Source organism: Crinia signifera, chromosome 1 (assembly GCF_055691185.1).
Source record: "Crinia signifera chromosome 1, ASM5569118v1, whole genome shotgun sequence".
Classification (NCBI taxonomy): Eukaryota; Metazoa; Chordata; class Amphibia; order Anura; family Myobatrachidae; genus Crinia; species Crinia signifera.
In genome coordinates this window covers 434,917,485-434,937,915 of record NC_139217.1, presented here as the reverse complement: position 1 = coordinate 434,937,915, position 20,431 = coordinate 434,917,485, and the positions used below count along the sequence as shown (strand labels likewise).

The following is a 20,431-nucleotide window of genomic DNA, read 5'->3' as shown; positions in this document are numbered from 1 at the left end:
TTAACTTGTTTATACGCATTTGAATTGTGGTTTTTTGAAACACTATATTAAAAAATAAATATTTTAATATATAATGTGTATATATATATATATACACGTATTTATTGCATGTTTATGTAGCTTATTTTAATCATTGTTCCATGCGATAGAGCATACAAATATAAATAAAAGATATACAGTACAATCACACAATCCTCACAATCTTCACCATTGTATTAGTACTCGCACAACTCACCAATAAATTGTACAATCTAAAACAAATGCAGATTTTGTCCAGCAAACAGCTGCAAGGTCTTTGGTATTTGTAAACAGGTGCATCACATCCTATTGTCATAAGCAATTGTTCATTTAACTGCTAATAGTGCATACACTGAAGTATCCAGTAGTGCCCTGATTGGTTCCGAGGCAACCTAACGAGCTCCCACCATATGCCCGCCTCTATTACAAGGCATGCATGCCATATTGCCACAGGCTAAAAACAGAATGATTATTCATCCCATGAGATTTGCCCAAGCAGTCACTGCAACTAAGTAATGGAGATGTCTAAGTTCCCATCAAGCATTGCATGCTTCAGCAGAATCCCCTTACATTCTTAGCAATCCGCTCTGTGTGCAACCCTGCTAAAAATGACTCATATCACTCGTACTCCGGCTGATTCAGCTCTCCCGAGACATGCTGCTCTAGTAGGCACACTGTAAGCAAACGGGGGATCGGAATTGTTAGCATCTGTGTCTTTCCATTGTGCTCCTGTGAGAAAGCAATGCCTTTTAACTCATGAGTAAAAAAAAAAATGTAACTACAGTTTTCTTCCAGATAACATTTCATATTATTATTGATTCCAGAACATATAACATTTTTAGTGCAGTTTGAAATTACTTTGCTGTTGGATAGGTGAATCTGTAGATTGTGTGGGATCAATACCGCTAGCCATGAGTTTACTTGGAAGTTAGAGCCCCATAGGACTCCATATAAAAATCTGCAAATCCAGGACAAGATTGGGCTTTGGTGCCCTTGTTGGCTTTTCTATGCTATTGCAACGCCAACTTGCCCCCCTTGTACCTAATAGGATTGATCCCTATAGGATATATAGGTTTTATACTATAAAGTACTATTGGATGTTATCTTTACTGAAATGCAGTTGAAATAGCCTTTCCAAAACAAATGATATCAATTAATGTTAAATATGGAGTGCTCTACTGTGAAGACTCCATATTACTACTGTACCAATATGGCCACTGAGGCACTACTGAGCATGTGCGGAGCCAACGTGGAACTGGTGAAAGTACCACAGTGGAGACAGTAGTCCCCATCCGCCGCAGGGGGTCCCTTAGGTGGATGTGAAGTAGTAGATCCCATCCACCTCAGGGACCCCTCCACTGACTTCCCATCCTCCGCAGTGACCCAGCGCAGCATGGATGGTTGGACCACGCTGCCCCGATCCAAGGTACCGTCTGGGGGGCTGCCTCCATGGGGGGGGGGACGAACCTGCCTCCATGGGGGGGGGGGGGGCTGTCTCCGACTGGGCTCGGGGGGGGGGGGGGGGGACGAACCAGCCTCTGTTGGTGGGTGATGGACTTGTGTTGTCCAGGGCCCCCATAAACCTTGATCCGGCCCTGTCCTACCCTGAAACATAGCCCAAGTCCTCCCCTTCATCATATTCCTTACCACAGAGGGAGCTGCCTCAGCCAGTGTCTGGGAGCAGGGCTGCAGTGGCCCATTAGCACCTCAACTTCTCACATACCTCCATGGTCAGCTGCCTGCCACATCTTCCCCTGTCAGTTCAGCCTCCACAGCCAGTGTTTAACTAGTACACTTAGCCTGTTTGCCATTGTTTAGCTGCAGACTGCAGTGTGGGGATTCAGCGAGATACCCAGTCTACCCCAGCACTTGCTGCTTTGGGATGGCCATCGACCATCGATGATTTGAAATCATTGATGGTTTATTGCCGATGACGAATACTTTGGGTGAGTACCAGATGGTTTCCCTCCATCAATGGCACAGTTAAACTTGCTTAATCTTTGATGCGGGTCTCCCTGCAGCGCTGTTACCAGCTCCTTCATGCCCCCAAGTGCCTTGGTACGGACGACCCAAAATTAAAAGAGAAAACTAGAAAAAAAAGGATGGCATGTGACTGGGTACCCCCACCCTAAATCCACCACTGATCTCTATGCTCAATCAGTTCTTATCAGCTCACGGCAGGAATAAGTTAATCTGGGTACACACTAGGGGATTTGTAAATAATACAATATCTTTAACAATTTTACAATTTCCCTTAAATTTGCACAGTGACCAATTATCAAAAGACTGCTCATGCATTTTTTTTATTGTAGCGCACATTCATCAGGTCAAACAGCAACAAAAATCAGCGATTAATCTATTCGCAAGTCATTTGTAAATTGATTGGCATAAAGCTGCCAGAGGGGCGTGTCCTAAGGATAAACTGGTCAATTCTCCAATCACCATGGTGCCGTTTCAAGCTCCCTGCAAGCTAAATCTACAATAGGCGCCAACTGAATAAGGATGGTGCCGTACTCTCAGCCTCATTTTTAAATACAGTATACCCATTTTTTTAAATTATCTTTGAGTATAACCAAGAAAATATGTACAAATCTATCCCATTTTCAGCAAACATCTGATAGACCTGTAGGCCTAAATTTGCAATGAACCCATTTATTATACACATTATCATAAGCCATATGCTAACTTGCATAAACCTTTATTGGACCTTTTATTCTGCTAGTAAAATGTAAGTGCTTTACATAATCCTCGCTGTGCCCTGTGGCATTGGTGCTTGCATATGGATTACAGGTTGTTTTAAAATTTTCAATTATTATTAACATGATTACAGTAAGCAAGAAAATAACATCATCAGGGAGCTCGGAATAGCTTTCGCTTTCCTTGTGTGTTTATTTCCCGTCAGTCGGGAGCCATCTCCATAATTTAAGATGACAAAATCCTAGATGCAGTTGGAATTAATGTTAAACTGTAAATGTGAAATGTTCCATCCTGAGGCTTTGAAGCAAACTTTCATGTCATTTGTTTTGTTATTCTGTGTTTACAGCATTTGATCCTTATCCTAGAAGCGCAGAGAGGAAACTGCCTGTTTTCCTGTCTATACAGTCTATTAAAGACATTGTCAGACCTCGTCTCAGCGTGTTCCTTACATGGCACCCAGCTGCCTATGGTTGCATCGTTTATTTTCTGCAAAGCCCTGGTGTACAATATAAAATGGCATTAAGCTGCAATCTCACCACCTTCCGTGCATCCTACATAAATCATAAACATTTTTTCCGACACTGTCGTTCGTTTTCCATAAATGTTTTTTTCATCATCATGCATCAGAAACTAATTAAGACAATTTTCTCACGTAAATAATTAGAAACGTTTACTCGCTTTTGAACTTTCAAGAGTTATTCCTACTAAATTTGCCACATAAATTACAAGCACTAATCTGCCTCTTTGCAAGTAGAACCATATCCACCTACTTTTAAGTTCTCAGCTCTGGGAGAAGCCAGGAGAGGAGATGCTCCAGAGAACTTGGGGGGGGCAGCCTCTGACATCAAGCCCGGTCCTCCCCCCTCAGGAAAATATTGCAATTCGTGGGTCTGTGGGAAGGCGGCTGGTCTAAAATGACGTGCTTTGCTTAATTTTGGCCCCACCCTACTTTCACACAAGTGCTGGTGATTACCTCGCCATCCTGCTCACTTCACTAGGGAGCGGGCAGGATTCAGGAGATCTGCCTGAGCTTCCGGATGTGCGGGGTACTGCAGAAAAAATCAGGAGCCTCCCGCAATTCTGGGAATGTAGGCAGATATGAGTAGAACGTCTAGCTGCTTCATTTTGGTAACAATGGAATCCAGAATCATATAAGATTCTCATCATTCAGACTGGATGGGCCAAGTGGTTGTTATCTGCCGTCAAATTCTATGTTTTTATGTTTAGGGAAACCTTTCCATATGCTTGAATAGTTAATACTAGGAATACAATAAACTGTATAAGGGTCTAAACATTCTAAGAAACATCCGGTTGTTGGTATTACTGTGAAGGCAATGGCAATTAGGTGATTTACTATATGGTAGAAACATTTTGGGTAACCAATTATTAAAAGCATCTCCTAAATTTTCCATCAATGACTTCCTTCTGCCACATTATACTGCTGATGTCATTGAGTAATAACAAAATAGTGCAAAGATCTACTTGCCTTTCTCAGGGGGTTATTCTGGTTGATTAGTTCGGATGCAAATTTGCGTCCTTGTGAGTCAACCAGAACCCCCCCTACGAATGGTGGTACGCCGGCCCACCATTCGCACGGCGCGTACGTTCATATGGCATGCGAATGGATGATTTACATCTACATATGCACACACAGTGACAGTGGATTACTTTAAAGACACCAAGATGCGTATATATTAATGCATTAACTTGTGAGTATGCTACGCATCCTATGCCAACTTTTGAGTATGCACCTGTGGTGAATCCCACTCAGGCCTAAAAGAAACCTTTATGTGCACAATCTATCTACTAATACCGTGTGTGCGGGTACGCTTGTAGATGCCCACCCCTCAGTTCTTTGAATTATATTCTCTCATTGACGGGACATTCACTGATACATGCTTTTTATATATTCATTATATATTCATTGTTTTATATACCTCATTCACTTGAGACAACTTGACAATGTGTTGACAACTTCTCATCGCCCCTGGTCCATTTCTCCAAATAAGCTGCACCGATACAGGGTTGAGTGGTGACCCTTTCTTCTGGACTCGGCAGAAGAAAAGTGTTTGCGCCTTGGGACTAATTTATTTGTTTGTTTTTGTTATTCCACTAAAGCAGGGCTGGGCAATTGCGGCCCTCCAGATGAACTACACATCCCAGGATGCTTTGCATTAGTTTTGCTATGTGGCCATGCTGAAACTGATGCAAGGCATGCTGGGATGTGTAGTTCATCAACATCTGGAGGGCCGCAATTGCCCAGCCCTGCACTAAAGCATGTTTATAGAAAATGCTTATGGACAAGACATATGCTACTTTTTTATTTTTTTTCCAAATATCCTTGTCCTTTAATTACAGGAGACATTCAGCATCATTCTGCTCTTATCAGACACAGGCTGATCACAGGCACCATCTCCGGGCTTTACGCTACCTGTCAGATGTCTGGATAAGGGCCACAGGAAGTTGTCCAAAGATGGCGTTATGTTGAAAATAAATATGACAACTCTTGGTTTTACCCATATTGTAGAATTTTTTACCACCAAAAAACATGTTTTTTTATGTACTGTATGGTTATAGCTGGTCACTAAAAACACCATGACAGCCAGGATACTAGTGTAACTGCTATTAAATCTATACTGTATTAAACGTGTATCGGTTTAAATCTACATTTCCCAGCAGTCTGCAGAGATTCTATGAGTGACATTTCTAGGGATGGCAGCACCTGAGAAGGAATGTCCTAGGAAGGAGGCTAGGAGCAATAAAAGGTTAGAAGAAGACAAGGAGGTGTCTAACAAGGTTATTTTTCTGGTGTTGAGCAGTGTGTGTTGTCAGATGAAGGGAAGGGAAAGAGAATTCTGATGACTGAAGAGGGGTGGTATAAGGTGATTTTTGAAAGGGGACCTTGTGAGATGTTGCCCTTGTGTTGCTGGTTAAAGCTTCAGGGCCCCAAAAATATAGGTACGTTACTTCTCACAAGCCAGCTCTTGTTCCTAAGAGATGAGTGCATTTGACGGCAATATAATGGTGTTTTGGGCATACAGTATATACTAATATTAGAACTAGAGATGAGAGGTCCGTATTCCTTGATGCTGATGCATGCTGCACTATACTCTGCTGCAGTGGCTATACTGTTTCCATACTTACAAGTGGGTGTGCTCTGTATAGTAATTGTATATGGGGCACGCTGCTGTATGCTGCCCTATACTCTGTTGTAAATTGTGCTGTTCGGTGCCCTTTGTTCATGTGCATCTAAAAAACCTTTTATCCATGCAGTTTGAACCTAGTTGCACGTAAAAAAACCTGAAAAATGTAAAATAGATATATTTTTATAGAAGTGATTTTTCACTCGGCACTCGTGATCATGTATTGGTATTTGCCAGATGCCTTCCCAGATAAATGTAGCAAGGGGTAGGTGGGCAGCACTCACGGTCTTATAATGATGAACCCAGGAGGAAAGCCCAGATACAGCAATGCTTTCCTCCTGGGTTGCTGATCCAGCCGTAGACTCGATTCTCCTCGTAATCGCGATTCACTTTGTCAAACTTGTCTCTTTTAAACAAAGCCTCCTTTGACTAAATCCTCCTAGTCATAGAGGAAGCCACTAAAGAACTGAACACTGTACGTGTGAAAATTGCCCAACTGGAAACTGTGTGTCTACAGAAATTGGTAGAAGATACGGAGGGAGCCTGGGTGAACAAGCTAACAACCCAGATAGAAAATATTGTAAAGATCTCCTAAAGTTTAAAAGAGACAATTTTGACAAAGTGAATGGTTAGGAGGAGAATCGAGTCTACGGCTGGATCAGCAACCCAGGAGGAAAGCCCAGATACAGCAGGCAAAGATACCAATGGAGAAATAAACAAACAACGCTGGAGACCAATACTTCAAGCAGGGCAACAACCTCAAACAGCGACACAGATGCTCCAAGCTCCAGCCGCACAACCACCAAGGGTCGTCCCCCTTTAGGGGTTACCACGTGGGCCCGCAGAGAACCAAACAAGCCCGTACCAGAAGAGGTGGACAGTGCCAAAGGGAAAAGAGGGCGCAAACCAAAGGGAAAGAATTAGTACATAATCTTTCCAGCAGACAGCTGACAGAAACTCAGTTAAGAGTCCAAAACAAGGGTCTGATCTTCATGCCCACAAGCATACATGATGGCTTCACTAATGAAATTAATATCTGAAAATTGTGCAGACATCTCAGACTAAAGGGGCACTTTAATAACAAGACTGAACCCACTTCCGATACCTAACCTAAATCCACATTTGACCCAGTCTCGTATAATATGGCTATGTGAACATGCACCAGAATGCTAAGTAAACAAGAAAGTGTAGAAATGTCCCAAGGCGCAACCAGTCCCTGCAGCCACAAATCCAGTTGGAGGACCACTATGCAATCCCCTCTCGAAGTTATCCAGAACAAAAAGTGGATATGTTGGATAGGACTGAGTGATCGCTGAGCTTTTAAAGATACTGCTACGTGTTTGAAATTATCTTCTTGCCTACTGATTACGGTATGCACCATTCCTGGATTTTGCTTGGGTAATACCATCTATATTGTCACACGAGGTGTTTTCAGTTTGGGTTTCCACAAAAGTTACCTTTATATGCTTTATGCTCGCCGTGGTGATTCTGTATATCGAGTTTTAAAGATACCTTTACACATATGGTCACTCCCACCTCATTTTGAGTTTTGGTATGAGCTCTAAGGTTCCTTCATATAAGCACCTTTTTTGTGTAATAAAATATTGTAATTACACAAAAAATAATTATTTCATTTTCATCACGAAAAGTGTTAATTCACCAGAATGCTATCAGACTGCAACAAGGCATGTGGCAAAAAATCAGCCAATATCAAGTTCAACCTCACCAAACAGGAGTAAAAATCCCTTAAAGACCTATTGGATTACAAATATATTGTTATTTGCCCAGCGGACAAAGGAAGAGCGATCATGATACAAGACCTCTCCAGCTACAAGGAAGAGATCTACCGGCAAATGAAAGATCCATTACAAGAAGTGTACAAGAAGCTGAACGAAGATTGCACAATGTTATACCAGGGTGAGTGACAATGTCTGTATTGTTTAAACAATCACCCAAGACCCCCCTTCTATACACCTTACCAAAGCTGCACAAGGACCCCATCAAACCTTCGGGTAGGCCACGCATATCGGCAAGGGACTCATTATACTACGACATTTCTAAATACATAGACTTCTACCTACAGGAGGTGGTACAGAAACAACCCACCTACCAAAAGACACCAGCACGTTTCTATCAAAACTACAAATCTTGACCAATTTGTCCAAACAGTACTGGCTATGCACAGCTGACATAGTCAGTCTGTACACGAACATTCCTCATGATAGAGGCATAAGCGCAGTGGGCCAACTGCTGCAGGACAATTTGAAATATTGTGGACCTAACATTGACTTCCTACATTTATTGCAATTACCTTAACTAGGAATTACTTTCTGTTTAACAATGAATATTTATTACAAATATGTGGGTGTGCGATGGGCTCTTGCTCGGCCCCAGTGTATGCTAATTCCTTCATGTTTAAAATCAAGAATAATCTGTTTTTCTCACAGGATAAATTTAGCAAACACATTTTATTCTACACACGTTACATTTACATGTTCCTCCTCTGGGGAGCATCCAGGGAGGAATTCATCCACATGATGACAGAAATATATCACCAAGATCCCAATATCAAATTTACCTATAAGATAGATGATGAGACAGTACATTTCCTTGACGTCTCAGTCTCCAGGAAAGGACCCCTCCTGAGTACTTCAGTGTTTTCTAAACCCACGGACTGTAATTCACTCCTCCTAGCCTCTAGCGTTCATCCAGGATCCCTCAAGCAGGGGCTTCCCTTCTCCCAATACCAGAGAGTAAGAAGGATCTGAAGTAATGCCATAGATGAAGTCAGTTAAAAGCTAGGACCAAAGCTATGGCAATTCCCAGGGATGACCTACTCAAAAACAGGGGAGCAGCTGAATCTAAAGGATCAAGCCCCCAAACCTAGGTAATTAAATACACAAACACCAGTCAAAAAATGGTAGTTGAGGGAAAGAGATACTGGCCCTTATTCAGATCTGATCGCAGTACACATTTGTTCTCAAAATGGGAAAAACCATGTGCACTGCAGGTGGGGCAGATGTAACATGTATAGAAAGAGTTAGATTTGGGTGAGTTATTTTGTTTCCGCGCAGGGTAAATACTGGCTGCATTCATTTTACACTGCAATTTAGATTTCAGTTTCAACACACCCCACCCAAATGTAACTCTCTCTGCACATGTTACATCTGCCCCACCTGCAGTGCACATGGTTTTGCCCATTTTGAGAACAAATTTGTGCTGCGATCAGATCTGAATAAGGGCCACTGTCCAATAGTACAAACGGATCCAGCTTTATCTCGCCTGCAGAACAGCCGCCTTATGCCTTGCTTCAAAAGAGGCAGAAATGTCAGTGACTACGTAGTTCATGCTGACATATCAGACAGGAGCACAGTAGGCCCTACCCACTTTCTCACCCCCCAAAAAATGGGTGTCTACCAGTGCTTGGGGGTGCACCACCTGTTCATACATGGAGACAGGGAATTACTTTCTACATCCCCATACAGGAAAAAAATTACCCATTAGACACACCCTATCGTGCAACTCTAAATTTGTGGTATATTACATACGCTGCCGCTGTGGCTTACTTTATGTAGGCAAAACTTCTAGGCAGTTCAAAGAATGTATGGGGATGCATCGCAGCACCATCAAAGCAGCTCTAGCAGGAAAAGAAATGGACCAACCTGTAGCCAAACACTTTCAGAAATTCCACCATAACCTAGCCTCCTTGAAGTACAAACCATTTGACTGCAGTCCTGAGAGAACACGGGGCAGTGATCGCAACCTTGCCCTACTGCAGAAAGAATCCAAATGGATTTATAACCTGAAAACTGTATCGCCACAAGGTCTCAATGAATACTTGTCATTCAAGAGCTTCCTTTAGGTTAACTGTTTTTAATCTACTGACCCTGACTAGATTATATTTTTTGGCATGTTTGGTGTTCTTTGTTCTCCATATATAAGCCATGTGACTCCACACAGTTTACATAGAGCTGCAAGTAAAAAAAAAAAAAAAACCAGCTCCTTCGAATGCGGCTGTTAAAGGTGAAGACTAGCACCGCACATGTCCATCGACCACGGGTAGAGGCAATAGAATTTAGGGTTCAGGTTTGGTGGTGCCTCCTAGAGTCCTAACAGTAACCAGCCAGCTTGCTTCAACCATTGGCGAATGCTCGTGAAAACAATATTGTGAGCTTTGAGGTGGTTAAAATTGACAGGAAATTTATGTTATTGAGATTAATAATATAGAAACAATAAAGACTCCCAAATTCTGTGATTTTAGCTTTTTTTTGTCTATTTGTGAAAAAAATGTTTTAAACCAAATCCAAAACTATACCAAGGAATGGTCTAGTGCTGCAACCTGATATTCAGGGTTTTCATATATGAAATGACCTGCCGCTGTGATATTGTGCGGTGCTCAGACCTCAAAAAGACTAGACAGAACAAGAAAAATATCACTGTGCACGGGAACATATAGATTTTTTGTCATACATATATGTAATTTAACATTAGCAATCAATACATAGGACACATTTCACATGTAACAATTAAAAGAACATACACAGCAATAAAAATGTATTAAAATTAGTACTGATCAGAGTCGACATGTTTTAGGATAGGATGTTAGATTAACTGGCACAGTCCCTGAACACGATAATGCTGTCATTAGAGGTTAGCCTAGTGTTAGCCATACTTCTACTTCCAACTCACTTAGTAAGTTTGAAACCAACTTGTGTAGTTACTAGTGCAGTATATTAAGTTTTACTGTCCAAAGTTAGTACAGCATGCAATGATAATGTGGTCTTTTGCTGATAAATGGTAATACATGGAATAGTTGAAAAGTTTAGTCTGGCCAGACAACGTAGACCCTTCGAGCCTCCAGCCTCCTCCGTGCCTCCCAGCTGCTGGTGCTGATTCTTGCATATCTCTCTGGAGTCCACTTTTGTTGTTCTTTGTGTCTGCTGTAAACTGATATTGATGCAACCTCTATGTTGTATAAAAGCTGGGCCTCAATATATGACTTCCCGAGTGCTTAAAAGTAACCTCTAATGCGTTTTCCCACCTAATGTTGGCATCAGTGGCTTCCTCAGAGAGAATGTATCAATCCAAAACTCGTCACAGCAGTTTAGCAAATCCAAATTCCAAGTCGGACAATGAATCAGAGCCAAATCCAAAATCCAGCAAAAATGGTCCAGCGCACATTGGGGCAGATGTATTAAGCCTTAACAAGAGATAAATCCAGCCAATCATCTGCTAACTGTCATGTTACAGGCTGTGTTTGAAAAAAGTCAGTAAGGAGCTGATTGGCTGGACATTTATCTCTCTTTATCACTCTTGCATTTATCTCTTGTTAAGGCTTAATACATTTGCCCCATTGCTAGTTACAACTTGCGCTAGTCCATTAAGGTTCCTTGAATATTTTGATCAAAGCTTGCAGCCTATTATTCATAGCTCTGATAAAAGCCTTCCCTAATAATTTAGTGCTTGGTCCATGAAGATTTAATAATTTAACTTTTTTTTAAATCTGGCCCGATTGCTTTTCCCAAAGGGGTGGTATGGGAAATGCGGACAGTTGATTAGACTTTTAAGGCATGGAGGAGAATTTTAGGAAATCTCCTCTAAAAGCCTGTGATGAATGTATGTAAAACTGAAATAACGGGGAACGGTTGTTATTTTAGTAGAAAAACGATTGATAAATAATTTGCGCATACATAATAAGCATATGTTTTTAAACCTTTTTTTTTTATGATTTTGCTCATATAAAACAGATTTATATTTATATTCTGCACATCATATTAAACTAGCAAATAAAAAAACTTAGAAATTGCCTTCCCCTACAGGTATTGGCACTTTTGTAATACGAATGTATTCTTTAAATAATATATTGTATAATATTTTCTGTTTGCTTAGAAAATAAGTTTAGATTGTTGATGCTGTTGTATTTGTTTTATTTATTAGAACTTTTGCTGTTCTTATGTCTTCAGCATTCTCAATGAATTCCTTGACAATGGAGGTTTTGCTTTTCACCACAGTATGCCGAGAAGCAGTCGGTGGTCCTACTATCCCCAATTAGCCGATTGTATGATGAATGCCTTTGTCTGTGCTTGAAGCCAGAAATAACTCTGTCATCTAGTAACACCTGTTGTTTTCAGGAAGGCAAAATACAAAGCTCTGTTGCGCGCTAGATAAATGGACCCTGACAAACAGGGATTCTATATATATGGACCTGTTTGTGTGACATTTATGTTTTATGACATTTGACCACTCCATATGCCATTGCTAAACACCAAATTTTTCCTGTTGACACAAAATGTAGACAATGCAAAAACATAAATGTTCAGAGCAGGGAAATTCTGTACAACAATCGTCTCAAAACGGCTCTTTTCTCCCCAGACTACATACCCTGTAAGTGCGCTGAAGGGATTCTCATGCCTTTAATGTATTGGCTTGTAGTAGCCCTCCTGCAAATTTGTTTCAAACTGTTTTTTTTTATCATTTGCCAGTAAATGGAGCCAGCATCTTTCAGATTCCCCCGGCCTTGCCCAGTCCGAGCCAGTCTCACACCTGTAAAACCGTAATGCAGGTTCCCTACGGTGAGCAGAAGCCGGACAGAATCCCCACCTGGAGGAGAAAGGTAAAAGCCCCGCCCCCTACCATCCTATCCCTTGCTCCACCCATTCCATCACTTCCTAACTACAACTCCTGGGCCATTATGCTTTTCCCATGTACTTACACTTGTAGTGGGAGATAAGTATGTCTTCTTTTTATGATGTAGGCTGTAGTTTAACAATTTGTCAAGCATGTCAGTATTTATTTATAAAGATGAAATAGACATGCATTGTAGCTTTCCTAAGGGGTCTCTGGGGGTTATTTTGATTCACTCTTTATGACAAATTCCTTCTTAGAAGGGCAAAACCATGTGCACTGCAGGGGGCAGATGTAAAATGTGCATAGAGGATTAGATTTTTGTGAGTTATTTTGTTTCTGTTCAGGGAAAATACTGACTGCTTTATTTTTACACTGCATTATAGATATCCATTTGAAGTAAAACCCCACCCAAATCTAACTCTCTCTGCACAAGTAATATCTGCCCCCCTGCAGTGCACATGGTTTTGTCCTTCTAAGAAGCAATTTGTCAGAAAGAGTGAACCAAAATAACCCCCTCTATGTCAGATTGCACTATAATTAATGATGATATTGTACTGTACTTTGCTTTTACATCTGATTTTACAGCAGTCTCCAGTGGCTCTTATCAACAACACTGTGGTCCATAATATACACAGCCTAAATTAGGAATACTGCATAAAAGATATCTTTAAAGCAAACACAATTATAAGATGGCATTAAAAATACCAATATCAACACAGTTTGCTTTGGTCTATTTTTCTATTTGATTTTGCGGCATAGAAATTTAATAGAAAAATAAACTGTGCAGGCAAGACTATATAGTCTAAATTGAATGTGTACACGGCACTGTGCGATTCGACCCCGATCGTATATCAGATCTACAGTAACTACCCTTCCTGCTGGACATAACTTACATAGAGCGGCATTTGGTGCATGCGCAAATATATATATATATATATATATATATATATACATATATATATATATACACTTAACATCGGCACTCACCTTTCCTAGTTTTGGGGTGCCCTATGGCTTGTGACCACATTGTTTAAACAGACATTGGAGGGGCTCTGCACACACTAAATTAACTGATAATCATAGCTTATGTTAGCCATTTCCCTAGATGATTAGTGACAGGTGTATTGGTAGCTGCTCACCTATAAAAGCACAGTCTGCTGTGAGCCTCAGACCAGATAGCATGCCTGGTATCAAACATTGATGTGATAGCTATGTGTATTGTAGCCATTTTCAGCGATAGTGGTAGGACCTGCAGAACAGTGGGGTCCCTTGACAGGGGCTGCAGGCTTAAATGCATTGATCAATTCATGAACCAAATCTCCACTATTTATTATCAGTTAATTTAGTGTGTGCAGAGCCCCTTCAATGTCTATATATATATATATATATATATATATACACAGAATAACAACCTGTGTTAAGGGTGTCGCAAAGTGGAAATTCTATAAAAATATGAAGCCTACTGAGGGAACTGCCGATATCACACAGGTGGAGAAATGCGTGGATAATCGGCACAGTTATTTTATACAATTTCATTGAATGTTCTACGCTTGTTCTGGACTTTATGTGGCTTCCTTGTAGAAGGATAACATATGCATACAGTAAAGATATGGAACCGCTCAGTAGCTGTCTATTCAGATGTTCCCATCAGCTGAGAGGAGAAGCTTGGTTAATGCTTCTCGAAGTTTTTATCATGAAAACACATGTTATTTAATTGTTCTACTTTACTTCTAATTATTACAGTACTAAACAACATAACGGCTAATAAAGTTCCTGCTGGAACTGGAATTATACTAAAGTTTAAATTGTTGCATGATATACTGTATAACATCTGTAATGTGCAGATTGCTCTACCGACCAGATAAAAGGTAATTTTAGCTCAGTGTGAACTTTCTTCAAGGAAACTGGGCATCTACAGTACATTTTGTAGTGTCTGAAGCGGTGTATCAGCTAATGCTCCTGCACAAATACCTACAGTATGCACTTATCAGGGGATTAGCCCTAGGGGAGAAGCTTTGATAAAAAGTTGTTAATAAACAGGGATGTTGAGAAAATGTCGACACCTTCTGTGAGTGTGGTATATCAGGTGCACCATGTCAAGGTTGACCCAAAAGGTCGACATTGGAAAAAGGTCCACATGAGTTAACTTTTTTTATGCAAATGTCAACATCTAAGCACGTGGACCCCCAGTTAGTGTATCGCACCCCCTTGCTTTGCTCACCATGCTTCGACCTGTTCCTATTCAGGGATCACAAGGATGGTAAAGTATGAAAAAGCTAAATAAAAAATGAAGAAAATAAAGATAAAATAACTCATGTCGAACCTTTCATATGTCAGGCATAGGAATGTTGACATTTTGCTTTTGGCAACATTTTGTCCATGTTCACCACATATAGCAGGAATCAATGCTCCTGATTCACCGTTTTTCTTCGGCGAATCGGGCTGTTTTCACTCCTTGCGGTAAATCTTTTCATTGAAAATCTGATTCACCCTTTTCAATGTTCACTGTTTGCCGAAAGCAAACAGTGAATGCCGGACGGTTCTCCGTTTCACGCTCAATGCAATTCGCTGGTGTATTTCAATGGGGTTATCACTGGGATTCGCCATTCAATGCTAGGATGGAGAACTTTTTTCTCCCTGATTTTTGCCATGATTCACTGTTTTGCATTCGACATCTTTTTAAGGTGAACTGGAAAGTGATCTTTTAAAATAAAGGGTTTTTTTTTTTTTGGTGTCAAAAAATCAGATTTTTTTTTTCTGTGAAAGGGCATGCTATTTTTATTCATGTGCTTGCAACATTTATTTTTAATTTTTACACATTCGCCAGCAGGGGGCCGGGAGCCGCTCATTAAATATTCACTTCACACTGGTCCCGCTCATTAAATATGCACGAGCGGGACCAGTGAAGCGGCTCCCTACCCATGTCCCCTGCCAGCTCTCCCGCCTGCCTGTGTCCCCAGGAGCCCACCTTCTCCCCCACAAATTATAGGGCAGGTAAGGAGGCTTACATCTCCCTGCTTGCCGCCGTCCCCTGGCTCCCTGGGGCTAAAATTCGCCATCAGGGGCAGCGAGCCCTTGCGGAGTTGAATAGGGTGACAGGGAGGGCTGGCAGAGAATGCTGCAGCCCTCCAGAACCTTGTGAATGTGCAGCAAATGCTAAACAGGATTCACTGCACATAGCGTAATTTGTCATTGATTTCTGTCCATAGTGTCGACCTATTGTCTATCAGCTATCCGGATACCACTTGCCGTGTGGCCAGCCGAGCTGCAGAGACAAGTAGATTCAAGGAAAATAGTTGCCATGGACAGATCATCGATGGTCTTATATTGTTTATTGCCCATCTGTACTGATGTTTATTTATTTTTTAAATTGCATATGTTATTTATATTTTAAATAAATGTTCAATTTTAAACTGCTTTTGAACAAAATTAAAATTATTACACAGTTAAGAGGCTAAGAGCACTTTATCTGTACTCTATGCCTACCTCTATCCTCTGTCCCAGGTCCCCTGGGGCAGGGAGTAGTGATCACGAAATGCAGCACAGTTATCATGGCTAAGGATATAAAGGACACACACACGCTGTACAATACAACTTGCTGCACTTACAGTCAGCAGAATAATGAATAGAATAATATACTATTCATTTGAGTGACGCGCTATTTACATCAATAAAAACTTACTATAATAACAGACATACAACACATTCAATATTAAAAAAGGACTTATAATGGTGAGAGATACAGTATTGGGTTAATGTAATACTGTAGCCTGGTACCTGCAGGAGGTCCCGGACTTTGGGCCTATTGCTAACCTGATCGCTCAGCTGCAAATTTGCAGATGACTGCAAGTAGTTAGCTGACGCCCAGACAGAGTTAAAACCCACCCTGTGTAAATCCATGAGCGATATATCTACTGTCCTTTCACACATCCATATGCAATTTACTCTGACCCTTCCACAACTCTAGGTCAGAATTAGACTGGTCGAGGCCAGATCTAACATTACACCCCCCCCCTAAAATGCCTGGGCACGCCTGCCCTTCTCCTGACACTCAGAAAATGGCCGTAACCACCCACAAATGCCGCCTTCCTGTCCGTCAAATTGCAAGGGGATTGCTATAAGATAGTTTTGCTATTTTCTGTCGCTATTTTGGCTCCCTGAAGTGGAGACGGGCAGGAAGACGCTGCCCAGCCACCGTGATACTGGGACGCACGTGCATGTGAGACGCACGCGCGTCCCAGTCTCTATCGCCGGTGCAAGGGATCTGGCGAGCGCCGGCCAAGGATGATGCCCGCTCCATCTGTATGTATTCAACTTTGACTGTCAAGAATTTAATTTTGTGAAACTTTGGAAAATGCAGTAATAATGTTTTTTTTTTCTTCAAAAAGTTTTTATTAAGGTGCTGTATGATGGACAAAAATATACAGTTTACAGATACGCAGGTGTCGTTATTTCCAATGAGACAAACAATAACAAGTCAAGACAATAGTACAAACCGAGGGGGTTATTGTGGTTGATTTGCAAGGCTGCGAATCAACACGTTTTCTTTTTTTTTTAAATATGTTTATTCAGGTTTGCACTTTATAATACAAGTTAGAACATATAGCGGAAATATAGATACAAAACAAACATCGTTATGGACAATATGGACATCACATCTGGTTCACCGTAGTGGTGTGTACAGCCGTTTACATATGAACATTGGTATGGAGACAGAGAAGAGCTGGATTGGAGGAGGCGAGAGAGGGGGGGGGGGGTAATTCTAGTAGGTATTTTATAGGTAAGTCTGAGGGGGGGGGGAGATATCCCAGCTCTCTCCATAGTTCCTTTACTCCGTGTCTAACCGTCTGCGTGAGGTTATCAGGTGGTTTTGCAGTCTGTCTGCCTCGCATCATATAGGGGTAATTAGGTTTGTGCAACCATCATTTTATATTATATTAAGTTAACAAGTTTTAATAATACAGACAAAAATCTCTGAACTAGATTAACCAGGGAAGGAGGGGTGGGAGGGGGGGGGGGATTGCGATGATTGTATGGAATTAGAGTTTACATTCCCTATCCTAGTATCTGGAGAGGAATCTAGAGAGTTTACAGATGTTATCTTTCAGTACAGGGTTTCGACTACGTATAAATGGGCCCCATACATAGTAAAAACGGGAGATAGGAGCATCAAAATGTCTTAGCGTGTCATATCTATCATAATACATGTAATTCAACATCAGAGCTTCGACCTCATTTATAGTGGGGATGTGGGAGGAGATCCACGAGTTCAGTATCACCTTTTTTGCAACAGTGACAGTGAGTGTTAGAATCGGGATCAGGTGGGCTGATACAGGTTGGAGTGACCAAGCTTCAAAATTGGCAAATAATAATGGAAGAGGGTCCAAACATACCTTTAAGTTGAAGTTGCAGTTGATGTAGTAAACAAGCTTAAACCAGAATCTTCTTACATGCCTGCAGGTCCAGAAGTTATGTATGAAGGAGGCCGTATGGAACCGACATTTTGGACACATACCTGTTTCCTCCTCGACAAAGAAACTTATACGGTGTTGTGATATGTATGCTCTATGGAGCATCTTAATGTGGACTTCCTGGAGGATGGAGGATTTGAGTATACGTAGAGTGTTGTGATGATATGTTTGAAGTGAGTTGCCATTTGCCAATAAAGGGAAATCATTCACCCATTTAGATGTGATTTGTTTCCAATTATTTTCTGCTGGGAGAGAGGCTAACAGCTTGTAGATATGTTTGGTTTTGAAAGTTGCTGTTTGTAAGGATGATATGTGTCCCATTAGTACTAGTGTAGCAGGTGAGTATGGAATAAGTGTGGGGAGGGAGTTTGCATAGTGTCTTATCTGGAACAGTGGAAATGTGCTGTTGTTGGGTAGGTTGAATCTGGATTGGAGATCTGCGATAGAGCATAAGTGGCCTCCCGGGTCAAAGACCTGTGAGATAATCTTCAGCCCTTTATGGCGTAGTCTGAGGAGAATAGAGCTGTCTACTCCTGGGGTGAACATTGGGTTTCCCCAAATAGGTAGCCAGGGGGAGGTCTCGGAGTCGCGACCCAGGTCCTTCGAGGCAGACCACCACGCCGCATGTGTGTCAGTGAACAGTCGATTGTGTAGGATGTGAGGTGGAATATGTTTGCGAGGGGTGTGTAAGAGAGCTCCGGGGGAGTAAGGGGCAAACATTGCGCAGTTTATTTCATATTCTGAGTAGTTGCTAAGCTCCGCCAGCTACCCAAGAGCGAAGCGGCAGAGCAGAGCCTTAGAGTACTGTTTTAAGTCTGGGATGCCCAGTCCTCCTAGAGGTTTGGGTAGTTGGAGTTTGCGCAGTGCTATTTTGGATTTCTTTGTATTCCAGAGGAATCTTGCAATGTGGGAGTTTAGCGTTTGTATATCCTTGTTTAATAATCGTAGTGGGAGCATCTGCATCACATATAGTAATCTAGGTAGTAGCATTGATTTTATGACCTCAGCCCTTCCCAATAAAGACAACGAAAGGTCTTTCCATGTGTCCATGGATTTAAATATAGAAGAGAGCAGGGGGTCAAAATTAGAGGAGTATATTTTGGTCATTTTTGTTGGGATTTGGACGCCCAGGTATTTAATCTGTACTTGTTGCAGTTTGATCTTTTGGAGATCAGGCCTGCCCGGGAAAAGAAGGGGGGGGGGGGGGGGCTTTCAGGGTCATCAGTTCAGATTTGTTCATGTTTATCTTATATCCTGAGAAGGAGCTAAATTGTTCGATTATTTTTAAGGCTTCGGGAAGGGAGTATTCAGGTGCGGTGAGGAAGAGCAGCATATCGTCTGCAAATAGAGAGACTCTGAGGTCGACCTTTCCTATCTGAATGCCTTGGAAAGTTGGGGATTGGCGCAAGGCTATGGCCAGGGGTTCAAGGGCAAGGGCAAATAATAAGGGTGAGAGAGGGCATCCCTGCCTGGTTCCTCGAAGTATGGGGAAGGGTTCTGATAGTGTTCCATTGCATTGGATCCTAGATGCTGAGCCAGTGTAAAGTGTGCTTAGAAGAGTAATAAATTTCGAAGGGAAGGAGAATTTGTGCAACACTGTGGACCATGTTGAACGCCCTCTCCGCGTCCAAGGAGAGAACCACCAGCGGGGCGCCCAACACGGCCAACCGGGACTGGTGCAGAACTGAAAGGACTCTGCGGATATTGGTAACAGGGTTTCTCCCCATGACAAAACCCGTCTGGTCTCCATGTACAAGGGATGGAAGTAAGGTCTTCAGTCTCTCAGCTATAATCTTTGTAAGTATTTTATACTCTATGTCCAGTAAGGATATAGGGCGGTAGGAGCCTGGGTCCGCTAAGTCACGGCCTGGTTTCAGAATAACTTTGATAGTGGCCGTATTGAAGAACGGGGGGGCTATGTCGTTGTGTAGAATGGAATTATAAGTCGCTACAAGTGTAGGGGCAATTTGGGATGATAGGAGTTTATAATAGTCTGGGGTTAGGCTGTCAGGGCCAGGTGCTTTCCCCGGCTTCAGTCCTGCTATAGCGGTTTGGACCTCTTCTAGAGAGAAATCCTTGGTAAGGGTATCTGCTGATACCGGGGAAAGGTGGGGGGTGGTGATGTTTTTCCCAGAAAGCGTTAGCCTGAGAGGCATCAGATGTGGGTGCAGAATATAACAGTTTGTAGAATCCATTTAGGGTTTCAGCTATTTGGGCATTTGAGTTTGTTATTTTTGCCGTCGGGGTCTTAAGGGGTGAATGGTTGATGGGGCATGGTGACCTTTAAGAAGATTTGACATCAGTCTGCTGGTTTTATTACCAAATTTATAAAATTTTGCATTGGCTGCAAAGGTGTAGAAAGCCTCAGATTTAGTAAAAAGACCTTCAAAGGAGGCCTTGGCGGTCATGTATTCCATTTTATTGTGCGCAATAGGGGAGCGCTTATAAAGTAAAAAGGCGGAGGTCAGGTTAGAT

General features: G+C 41.8%; 1 long non-coding RNA gene across 1 annotated transcript in view; it reads left to right on the top strand.

Annotated features, from left to right (window-relative positions):
* Positions 1-18,124, top strand: part of LOC146031900 (uncharacterized) — a 37,500-nt gene extending 19,376 nt beyond the window's left edge. The window contains exons 2-3 of the long non-coding RNA XR_014457357.1: positions 12,341-12,471; positions 17,946-18,124. This is a non-coding gene — a long non-coding RNA (uncharacterized LOC146031900). The remainder of the gene's footprint in view (positions 1-12,340; positions 12,472-17,945) is intronic.
* Positions 18,125-20,431: the final 2,307 nt, after the last annotated feature.